Raw genomic sequence first — 12,574 nt, forward strand, 5'->3', positions numbered from 1 at the left:
CCACACTCCTTTTTGTAATTAGACACACACTCACTGACATACACTTACTGATTTGACACACACTCACTGAAAGTCAATGATAGACACATACTCTCAAAGATTTAAAACACACTCTCACACACACACACACACACACAGGAAAACAAATATGGTGAACCAAAAGAGCACAATAATGGGCCAATAAGTGTGCTGTAAAGACAATCACTCAATCAGCCCAAATTTGGATGAATTGCAGTTAAAAACAAAAAATAATCTCAAAGTCTAGTTATTGGCAACTAGTGCATTATTGAAGCAGTCAACTAGAATTGCTCAAAACAGATTTTTTCAGTCAACCCTACTTAAAGGACCACTCTACGCACCCAGACCACTTCAGCTTAATGAAGTGGTCTGGGTGCCAGGTCCAGCTAGGGTTAACCCATTGTTTTATAAACATAGCAGTTTCAGAGAAACTGCTATGTTTATAAATGGGTTAATCCAGCCATCAAATCCTCTAGTGGCTGTCTCATTGACAGCCGCTAGAGGCGCTTGCGTGCTTCTCACTGTGAAAATCACAGTGAGAGCACGCAAGCGTCCATAGGAAAGCATTGATAATGCTTTCCTATGAGACCGGCTGAATGCGCGCGCAGCTCTTGCCGCGCGTGCGCATTCAGCCGAATGGGAGGAGAGGAGGAGGATCGGAGGAGTAGAGCTCCCCGCCCGGCGCTGGAGAAAGATAAGATTTAACCCCTTCCTCTCTCCAGAGCTCGGCGGGAGGGGGTCCACGAGTATGTTTTCCTGGCACTATAGTGGTCCTTTAATAAATTGCTTGAAAAGTAAAACTTTAGTGTAGTTTGCTCGTCAGGAGACTAATTTCCTTTCCTATTTCACAATTTCTACTACTCTACTCTAAAATTATCAATATTACTGCTCATTATCATTAAACTCAGTTTACCTCCTTTGAACATTATGTCAGCTACTAGATCTTTCCTACACCCAGCAAGTAAAAGGAATATTTACTTCTTAATTGCTGAGTAATCATTCACTCTTGTATAATATTACACATTCCTTTCTAAGAACAATAACAGTGTTGAAGCAACGCAAACACCATGCAAGGGATAAAAACTCATTTGACCTGCTCTGCATTTAAACTCACTTGACTCACCTTGGAATTAAACTCGGTTGACTTGACTATTTGTAATAGTTCAGTAAAGATAACAGAGGATATGGAATTATAAAGATACATGCATAAAATGTGAACATTTAAAATGAATATAAGAGATAAATATATCTTAATATATAAGCTATTAACAAAAAGAAAAAGAAAAGAAAACTGAACACTAAACAAAGCTAGCAGACACACTCCTTTATATAAAACATGAAAGAATTGTGCTGCACCTTTTAAATACACCACAACCCTTGCTACCTACGAGAGCTAGCAGTACAGCAACATTCCACTGGGGAGAAGCTGAGCCTGAGCAGGAGCTTCCAGCTTTCTGCCAGAAGTAGTGGAGTTGGGTAAGAAGAATAAAATGCATGTTTTAGGGGTTATGGTACTTGGCTTATCCTTTAAGTTGATTATGTGGAAATTCTTTATGTCCGTTGTGGCGGCATTCCCACACATTAAGGGGAATGCCGCCGGATTCTTACTTTTCCTGCAGACGCCAGCCTGGTCCGCTCATGCCCAGGTGTGGATTTGGACACGGCGGGCACATCTCCGTCTGGCGGCATTCCCACATGGTAATGGGAATGCCACCAAAAACTCACCTGAACCTGGTGGTAGCTCCGCCCCCTTACACAGCGGGCGTGTCTGTAATCATTAAACTTTGATTTAAGGGTATTATAATTTAACCCTTAAAGTGCCATATCATTTTAATCGTGTAGGTGTATCACACACACGCCCACGCTTACATTCTTCCCTGCACCCAATCAGGGAGCACCTTAGCCTATATAAACCTATTTTGTCCATTTGTCTGTGCCCTGTCTCGGTTTCCATTGTGGTTTTCCGAGAGCGCGTTCCTGGTATTGATTCTAGTGTATTTGACCTTGGCTTCCCTTCTGACTATCTCTGTTTTCCTTGACCTTTGGCTTGGCTCCTGACTATTCTGAATTCTATATTTCTTGACCCTTGGCTTGTTCATTGGTACCGTGATTTCTGTGTTCTTGTCATTATCCTGTCTTGTGCTTTTTTCTTATTTTACGTTAAATCTGGCAATTCTAAGGCCCGGTAATACGTCTTGGGACTTTTATATTTACTTAAGTTCTGCGTGTTGGGCATCAGCTATTCCTGACAATATGACAGGGCCATGGACCCTGCAGGCTTAAGTAAACAGGTGATATCTTGCAAGGCTAAGCTGGAAGAACATGATCACCGCATGGATCAGTTTGCCCAGGCCTTTTAGACATTGTTGGCTCGCACTGCGCACCTCCAATCGGAGACACCCTCTACCCAGGCTCCACAACATGCCACTGTGGCAGTGTACAGTGGTCAAAGTGCTCTCACTATAAGCTTTTCCTCTCCACCTAGATTCAGTGGTGATTCCCAGGAGTGTAGGGGTTTTATAAACCAGATAGAATACCACTTTGAGGCATCTCCTGGTTCTTTCCCTTCTGACAGGGCTAAGATCGGATACTTAATGAACCAACTATCCGGTAAAGCCCTAGCCTGGGCTAATCCCTTATGAGAGAGTGGAAGGATGGTAGCTTACAACTACATATAATTCATCACTGAATTCAATAGATATTTTGAACCTTTTGTGAAAGCTAAAAAAGGAAACAGATCTGTTGCGGATTACATCATAGAATCCTGCATGCTGGCTGCCAAGGTAGTGTCACAGTTCTCACTGCAACATAGAGACTGCCAGACAAGGTTGCCCCAGAAGTGCCCAATAAGGGATTTGAACCTGGGTACTTTGCGGTCCTGGGTCCGCTGTTTCTCCTCTGAGCCACCATACAGCTCAAGTAATAGCCTCACGTTTGGATCTTGCCTTGTATCCAGCACTGGGGGTTGGAATTTACCTGAGACTGCTCCTGTCACTCATGGTTCACCTGTGGCTGATCACTGATTAGACAGGTATAAGACACTGCCTCTCCCTGAGGGCAGTATCAGTTCCTTGACTCTGGTTCCTGTATTGCTGTTTCGTGTTCCAGTGTTCTCCTGTTGATTCCTGACCTTGGCTTGGTATTTCGTGTATCCTGACTTCTGGCATCCTCTGACCTTGGCTCTCTACTCGTTTATCCTGATTTCTGGCACCCACTGACCTTTGGCTTACCCACGACGATTCTCCTGTTTATGTCCGTATCTGTACTGAGACTTGGAGCATCATCCTGCACAGACTCCCAGGCCAGGTGAGTTCTTCCCTGACCACCGTGACCTGTGTTTAATTGCAAGGTGAGCATATATCTGCACTACAGACTCTGAACCAAGGTAATCCGTTACAGGTAGATTGGACAAACAGCGGTTTGGTAACTGCTTTCTCAGAAGGGCTCTCTGAGGCTTTATTAGATGAAAAAGCGGCTAAATATCTTCTGGATTTGCTGGAGGATTATATAGTATATATGATGGACAAAGATAACCACCTTAGGGAGAGGGCTAAAACTAAGACATGGACTTTCCGGAGCCCTGTTTCCCCGGCTCCTCGTATGACTCCATCTGCTCCTGCATTTGCTATTGAATCTGAACCTATGCAACTAGGAGTGATGAAGCTCTCAAAAACTGAGAAACAATGTCATAGGGCTGAGGGTTCATGCCTGTATTGTGGTGAAATTGCCCAATACGTCCAGAAAACCTCCGTACATGAGCACTGTTAGAGGACCGGCTTTAGGTGTTATAAAATCATCCTCTACCTTGCCTCACAGCAGATTCCTCCTCTCAGTAGTTCTATCATGGGGTGCTCATAACATTCCTTGTAAGGTTCTTGTTGATTCAGGAGCTGCTGAAAGCTTTATTGACAAAAAATTAGTGAACGGCCTTCTTGTCCCCATGAGGGAGAGATCCACACCTTTGGCCGTTGAGGCTGTAGATGGTAGCCCCCTCCAGACACCTCTTATAACCCATGAGACCCTTACATTATCACTGTCTGATCCTACTGCATAGAGAAAATATAGCTCTACAGGTTATTTCAACCCCTTCATGTCCTGTCATTCTTGGATTTCCCTGGTTGGTGAAGTATAATCTGGTCTTGGATTGGATTAAGGGTGAAATTGATTCATGGGGTGCTACCTGCAAAGAACGATGTCTTCTCTCAGTAAAACCTATAATCGTATCAATGTACCTACTACGGTTCCCTTACCCACAGTGGTTCCGCCGCAATACATCCATGTCAAGGAGGTCTTTAATAAAATCAATGCTGAGACGTTACCAACCTTATGACTGTGCCATTGACCTCCTTCCAGACAGTATGCCACCTAGAGGAAGGGTGTATCCTCTTTCTCCCCATGAGAGTGAAATCATGGAAGAGTATATCCAGGATGCTCTTGCCAAGGGTTTTATATGTAGATCTTCCTCTCTTGCAGGTGCAGGGTTTTTATGTGTCTAAGAAAGAGGGAGATCTACGACTGTGCATTGATTACAGAAGCCTTAAGAAGATCACTATAAGGAACGTCTATCCGATTCTTCTTATCACTGAGCTATTCAATAAACTTAAGGGGGCCACTATGTTGACTAAATTAGACCTTAGGAGTGCATACAATCTGGTCAGGATAAAAGAAAACCAAGAATGGAATACCGCGTTTAACACAAGGTGCATTGGCCGGGAACTCTCATCACACGGAAGCTGGCGCAGAGATTTGAGACGGTAAAACTTTTTACCAACGTTCTCCACGGCAGCACCCCTGAACTTCTGCGTGGACATCCCTTCATCTCGGCGCCACTGGGCTGCTTCGCCCAGGAGATCATCGGCCTTTACATAGTAAGTACCGGGGTGCCCCGTCGATGAATGTGAGCCCAGGGCCAGGAACTAACAGGTAAGACTGATACTGTTAGAGCAGTAGACCCACAAGGGGTTTTATATTTTGAACCGGTTATTGGATTGCCCTCTCCTTCGGGAGGGAAGAAGCGATGGTGCAACACTTATTGGACATTAGACGCTCTGTAGTCAGCCCGTCTAATATAGGTGGTATTGGGTCAGACTGAAACTTGGTGTACATACTTCATGTCGGACACCGGTGTCCTGTCTTGATAGATAGATCGATAGTTCTCAAGGTGCTGGCCAAATAGAATGGTTGGGATAATTGTAAATGTTGTTAAATATACTGTAGTTGGTGAATTGGTGAATTTTATGTCCTGCTAGAAAGCTTGAGCTCTGCCGTCTAGTGGGAGTGTAAATTGTGTGTATAACTGTAAAATAGCGCACGGTACCATAACCACTGACATGTACCATAACCACTGACGTTGTGTAAAAATTACTAAAAACTGTTGTCTTATGTTATATGTATAACACCATAACTGTTACTAACTGATCTGTGACTTTAAAACTGTATTATAACCACTTGCTAACCATACCATAACCACTGATTGTAAAGATGAGATTACTAGGATGTGATGTAGTCGTTTAGTTAAAAGTTGATTTATAGTGTGGATAATTGTAGGGTTTGATTTATAGTTACAGAGATAAGTATCTAGTGTTTGGTAAAGCTTTGTGAGTGAGACAAAGATTTACCGCCCGGTGAGCACCAGGCCACACTTGCCTCGTGGAGGTAAGTAAGACTCTGTCGAGTTGCTGACCGCTATTAAGCATGTCGGGTCGGTCAGGTAGGAGCAACATTGCTGGGTCATCCGCTTCTGGGGTGAAATTCGCTTGTTGATAGCTGCTTAAAGTGAGATATTGAGGGAGCTCACACAAAGTGCGTCTTTCCTCCATGACAGCTAGGCCCCGCCCCCGGAAGCTGCATTCTTAGTGAGAGGAGGTACAGTGTAGCTGCTGCTGATTTAATAGGGAAATCGATAGCTAGGCTAGTGTATTCAGTGTCCACTACAGTCCTGAAGGACTCATCGGATCCTTTTTAGGGCTAGAACAGTCTGCTTTTTTTTTTTTCTGTGTAATCTAATTGCAGTTGCCTGCCTGCCAGCGTGTGTGTCAGGCTCACAGCGTATACTGTGCCCACTTGCCCAGTGCCACCACTCATATCTGGTGTCACAATAGCTTGCATTTAAAAAAACAAAAAAACTTTTTTGACTGTAATATAATAGCAGTCAGTTTCCTTCACACGCGTGCGTTTCAGGGCCTGCCAGGGCACAGTGTCACACCAGTGCAACTCATATCTGGTGTAACAGTAGTGTACATTAAAAAAAAAAAACTAGAAATTTGACTGTAAAATAATAGCAGTCAGTTTCCTTCACACGTGTGCGTTTCAGGGCCTGCCAGGGCACAGTGTCACACCAGTGCAACTCATATCTGGTGTAACAGTAGTGTACATTTAAAAAAAAAAAATACAGGGGGCTTGTTGTCACCTTTTGGGGACCCTTGGTGTTGTACATGGCTGGGTGGAGGAAGAGACCTTCAATGACATCAGTGAGGACAAGGAACGGGACATGGCTAGCTTGGTATCCCACCTTGAGCAAATGGACTGTTTGCGGTTGTTTGCGGTGCATAAAATGGGGAGTTTGGTCTGTCACTGTGAAGCGGGCGTAACCCTTACACTACCTGATCGATACAACATCATACCTGATGTTTTAAAGCACGTTATTCCAAACAATTTAGGAATGTTAGGTGATTTATGCCAATTATGGATTAAAACCAGACTCTGCATCAACTATGTAATTTTCCATGGGAGTTTTGCCATGGATCCCCCTCCGGCATGCCACAGTCCAGGTGTTAGTCCCCTTGAAACAACTTTTCCATCACTATTGTGGCCAGAAAGAGTCCCTGTGGGTTTTAAAATTTGCGGAAGTTCGTGCTTTCCGTTTGCGAACGGAAAATTTTATGTTCGCGACATCTCTAATTGGGACATCTTAGTTAAAATTTAACAACAGATATCAGCAAGAAGGTGTTTTGACGGCCATAATAAAGCCTGACCACCTACCTACGTGTCATATCCAGAGTGTCTCGAAGGGATATCTGTGAAGAAAAGTGAGGATCATAAGAACGACAATCCTTGCAGCCCTCACAATCGGGAAGCTGAGGTGCCGTCGCACGGTCGAAGAGTAGAAATGAGGACTTCTGAAATAATATGTTATATTATGTGTTTAGGTATTTTTATGATTTTTCAGGAAGGTAAGAGTACAGACATACAGAATTGTGATAGTTGCATTAAGACTACAAAAACAGGTGATCAAATATCACAAACTCTTATTTGGCACTCACGGTACGAATGTAAGGGATCTGTATCTAAATGTAGATATTTAGATATTGATTACAGTCTGTGCAAACCAATATCAGGGGAGCCTAAATGTTTTGATCCCCAATTCCACCCCCGTACAATTTGGTTGGTAATTCGGAACAGTAACTCTCAGGGAACCTTGATAATTAGAACTGTGATAAATACCATACATTCTAAGGGCATTCTACTATTTGATGCATGTAAGGCGATCTCAGGTAGTGGAAAACCTTGGAATGTACGTGGTAATCTTAAATGGGAACGAACGTATGGGTTTAATGATAAATATTTATGTCCCAGTAAGAGATCTACTGATCCTGATTGCCCAAATAGGGATTTTAACTTTTGTCCCTATTGGTCTTGTGTATGGTGGGCGACCTGGGGAAAAACAGTGGATCAAGATATGATTATCCAAAGGTTGCCTACCACACCTTATTGTAAATCTATGGAATGTAATCCGGTCCATATGACCATCTCTTATCCACAACATTTTATTGATAAGTTTGGACATTTATTTGTGTTCCAAATATATAGCACAGGAGTAGATCCAGGAACGATAATATATGTAGGACTTGAAACTGAGACAGTAGCATATGCCCTATCGTGGTTTCTGATTCAGTTCCCTTTAGTGCTTGTATCGTTCAGTTGTGTTTTTTTGGTGCTAGACCTTGGCTTTGTTCCTGACTCCGTTTTCTCTTTATCCTTGCTTGTCTTATCCGCCGGTTTGCTCTCCCATGTACCAGTCCTTGACTTGTTCTAGTTTTCGCTGTCTCTCGTTCTGGACTCTGTCTTTTCTTGTCCTCGTCAAGTCCGGCCATTCTAAGGTCCGGTAAGATGTATTTTTTTTCTGCCTCTAGACTATCTGGACTATTCTTGCGTGTTGGGGTATGTGGCGAAGCCAATCTCGCCACTGTGAACTGGAGGAGCCTGGTTGCTCGCCTGTTGCCTTTAGATTATGGACCGGCAGCTAAAGGGTTAATTTTGCTGTGCAGAAGGATTTATTTCTCCCTTTCTGCACAGCAGTTCGGTAGATTCCATCTACCGAACAAACAGCCATTTACCAACCTCCCCAGAGCCGTGGGAAGCCGGCCAGCGTTGTTAATTGGCCACCCAGAAGCTGGAGTGTGCTGCCAATTTACCTCCCTGAAGCTGCGGTTAACCGCAGCTTAATTGCTTGTTACTGGGTGGCCACTGTTACACTTAGCGGCCGCTAGGTGGCGGTGTTCTGGAGCTCCCCGGGCAGCCAGCGCTTTTCTGCCCGGCTTTCATGCACCAAAATCAGACACTTTTACGTGCAGGCACCGCTGAACCTCCAGCCCCTGGTTCTAATTCGTATGGATTTGGTGAATGCAGGGAAATTCGGTAGTTTGTTTTATGTGAATGTTTTAACCCAGATAGCAATGCCATGGAGCCTGTTCATATAATTAAAGACTTTAGCTCCATGGCACTTAAACTGTATTCGGGTGGTCTGGGTGCCATTCACCTAATCATGTGCACCCAGACCTGAGCTATCTGGGGATATGTTACATGTCTGTGTTTTATGTATAAAATGTGTCTTTATGTATTTTAAAGTGATAGTCTGTTTCTGTGTCACCACGTGTATAATGGAGTCTTGCCTTTGTCCTGGGAGATAAGTGAATTACTTCATTAATTATCTCCAGGACAGAGAGGAGGAAGCCAGGATGCATTGTGGGAATGTATTGTGGCTGTGTGTACGAAAATGATACATGTCTGTCTGCTGTTTCAGTCTTCCATTTGGTCCCTAAGTGGGAGACCTGCATAAATACTGGGCAGGTAGCCCTCAGTAAAACAGATTCTGCTTGACCCTCAAACCGATGTGTCATCTCGTTTTTGGGGGAATTGGATTGTATGCTGACTGCCAGGAGTGTAAGCGGATTGTATGCTTTTCCTGTTCGGCTGATTCCAGGGTTTGTGTGTTTCCAGTTCGGGAGTTTCCAGAATTCGTACAGTTTCCAGTTCGGGAGATTGGTGCTTGCAGTAGCTGCTGGTCTAGGAAAAAGGGGATTATCGCCTAAATGATTTTTATCCCCTTTTGAGCAAAACGGTCCGTTACAATTGGTGGCAAGCGGCGGGATCGTTCCTACAGCCAGAAGGACAGCTACAGAACACCAATTTTTATCCCCTTTTGAGCAAAACGGTCCATTACAGGGTATATTACCGTGACAGTAAGTACTAGAAGTAAATCAGAATGGTGATTAAAACCCTCCATTATAGGTCATGTATGTTTAGACAGGAAAGGGCCATTGTATACTACACCTGTGGGCGAGTAATACGTCTAGGTCAGAAAGCCTATAATGCCGATACTAGAGATACTACTTGGTGGTCAGCTTCAAATGTCTCAGAGCCTACTAATCAGTTTGCCAATTGCTCTCATTTAAAGGGGGTATGGTTTGACTTATCTGCTACATCCAATTGGAAAGCCCCAGCAAATCTATACTGGATCTGTGGTAAGAAAGCATATTCAGAGTTACCACCAGATTGGGAAGGGGCATGTGTATTAGGTATGCTTAAACCATCCTTCTTCTTGTTGCCAATTGAGACAGGAGAGACCTTGGGAGTTAAGGTTTATGATGTAAATCATAAAAGGAAGCGAGCATCCTTGAATATAGGTAGTTGGGAAGATGATGAGTAGCCTCCCCACTGTATCATAAATTACTATGGACCTGCTACTTGGGCAGAAGATGGTACTAATGGATATAGAACCCCAATATATATGCTCAACCGTATTATAAGATTACAGACAGTGGCTGAACTTACCAGTCACATGGTTAAACTTACACATGTACCGACTCAGGTCTGGAATGGGTATAATCCTAGTAGTTGGTTTGGAACTTGGTATGAACAGCTTGGAGGGATTAAGGTGTTAGTAGGAGGAGGAGTATTTATTATATTCTTATGTCTCTTTCTGCCCTGCCTAATTCCATTAGTGGTCAGATCTATACGTAGTATCATAGAGAGTACTATAGAAAGAAAGACAGCTGCTCATGTAATGGCTGTCTGTAGATATGAATCCCTAGCCCAAAGAGAACCTATTCAGGATGAGGAATGCTGAAGAAGTTTGTGATGATGCTAAGATGCTTACAAGGTCTGGTCTGGTTCAATGGCTACTTGAGAGGTATTGGTGAACTATTATTGGTGATGCATCTAGAATAATTTTGAATCAGAGGCATCAAGGGGGGGGAATGTGGTGGAATTTCTGTGAAATGTAAATTTAGTAGGCCGAGATTTCCATGTGGCATATGTGTATGTTGTATCAGTTAGCTACACGTAGCTAGGATACTGTCATCAATGTACTGAGCATGTGCAGGAATGCAGGAACTGAAATTACACTTCTTTCTCCTTTGTCTTGGATGAGCATGTGGTCTGACCAGATGAACAAGTATATACTCTGCTCATTGATTGGTTAAATGTATATGTGGGCGTAGCTATTAATGGGAGGAGTTATAGTACTATAAAAGGAATGTACTCCATGTATTTGGCTCTCATATCTGTTTTGGAACGATAGTTCATCTGAGGCCCGATCGGTATGTTAATAAAGACTTCTTACTTCCTGAAGACCTGCATTCATCTCGCTTTGTCTGGCTTCTGTACGTTTACTCGGCTACAGTGTAACACTCAAGCGGTTTTCCAAGACCTGATATATTATGTTTTAAGGGAATATATTCATTCTTGTGTTTTAGTCTTTCTAGTTGACATCCTTGTTTATTCCCCAGACATTACAACCCACTAAGTTCATGTCTCTCAACTATTACCACAGGTTTGTAAAGGGATTCTGCTCGGTCAAATCTCCCATTACTAATCTCACACGTAAAGGTGCTGAAACCTATGTCTGGCCTCCTGCAGGCCTGTCTGCCTTTGAGCAATTGAAGTCCCTCTTTTCTACTGCCCCGGTGCTCATACATCCTGATCCTTCCAAGCCTTTTGTACTAGAGTTTGATGCTTCGGAGACAGGAGTTGGAGCTGTCCTCTCTCAACATGAGTCCCAAGACACTCCACTCCATCTTTGTGGCTTCTTCTTTAAAAAGTTATCCCCAGCAGAGGTTAATTACGATATAGGGAACAGGGAATTACTATCTATAATCCTGGCTTTGAAAGAATGGAGACATTTAGTAGAGGGAGATAAAGTCCCCATAACAATTATACAATCTCAAGACAAACAATCTCACTGATATACATAAGCTCATTGACATAAAAACATAACCTCACTCACTAGCAGGCGCGCACACACACACACACACACACACACCTTTAACCCCTTAAGGACCAAACTTCTGGAATAAAAGGGAATCATGACATGTCACACATGTCATGTGTCCTTAAGGGGTTAATGTAGTGGTACTGGTATCTCTACACACACACACACCATGACAGACCATGACACAGACAGACCATGATACAGACAGACCCACACACACACATGACATAGACAGACACACACACCATGACACACACCATGACACAGACAGACACACACCCCATGACACAGACAGACACACACCCCATGACACAGACAGACACACACCATGATGGACAGACACACACACACACACACCATGACACACACACACACACACACCATGACAGACAGACACACACCATACAGACAGACACCATGACAGACAGACACACACCATGACACAGACACACAGTAACACACCAAAACAGACAGAGACACACACACACACACACACTATAACAGACAGACAAACTCACACTGACACACATTACTACTACCTGCCTGTCTGCGCTGGCTCTGCTCTCCCGCCCCTCACGCGCTGCTGAATGAGACCGCAGCCAGAATATGAAATCTTATTCCGGCCCCGGTCTCATTAAGCTGTGCGCTGGGGAGCAGAGACAGCGTAGCCCCCCCAGCGGCCACCAGCACAGGTCCCCCAGTGGCCGCCAGCACAGGTCCCTCAACGGCCGCCAGCACAAGTCCCCCAGCACACCCAGCTGTTTTCCCAGCCCCAGGTGCCGACGGCCCACCGGGAAATTTCCCGGTATCCCGGTGGGCCAGTCCGATATGATATTGAATGCTATTCCTTGAAATTTTCCTATAAAAATTTATGGAATATGTTTGTTTTCCTTTTGGTTGATCCCTGATATGTTTTACTTGACGAAAAACAAAAGTAGGTATTTTCCTCCATATGAAATGGTAGTTTTCAAAACAGTATTGTGCTAGATATTTTAATCTTTCTGTCATGAAACTATATCTGTAACCTTTCTTATAACGTGTTTGTATGAGGATACATCTATGTGA

General features: G+C 43.7%; 1 protein-coding gene across 1 annotated transcript in view; it reads right to left on the reverse strand.

The window, feature by feature from the left end:
* The window catches only part of LOC134586516 (cytochrome P450 2K1-like), a 426,562-nt gene that overhangs the window by 50,444 nt on the left and 363,544 nt on the right, over window positions 1–12,574 (reverse strand). The window lies entirely within an intron of this gene.

Source organism: Pelobates fuscus, chromosome 2 (genome assembly GCF_036172605.1).
Source record: "Pelobates fuscus isolate aPelFus1 chromosome 2, aPelFus1.pri, whole genome shotgun sequence".
NCBI classification, from domain to species: Eukaryota; Metazoa; Chordata; class Amphibia; order Anura; family Pelobatidae; genus Pelobates; species Pelobates fuscus.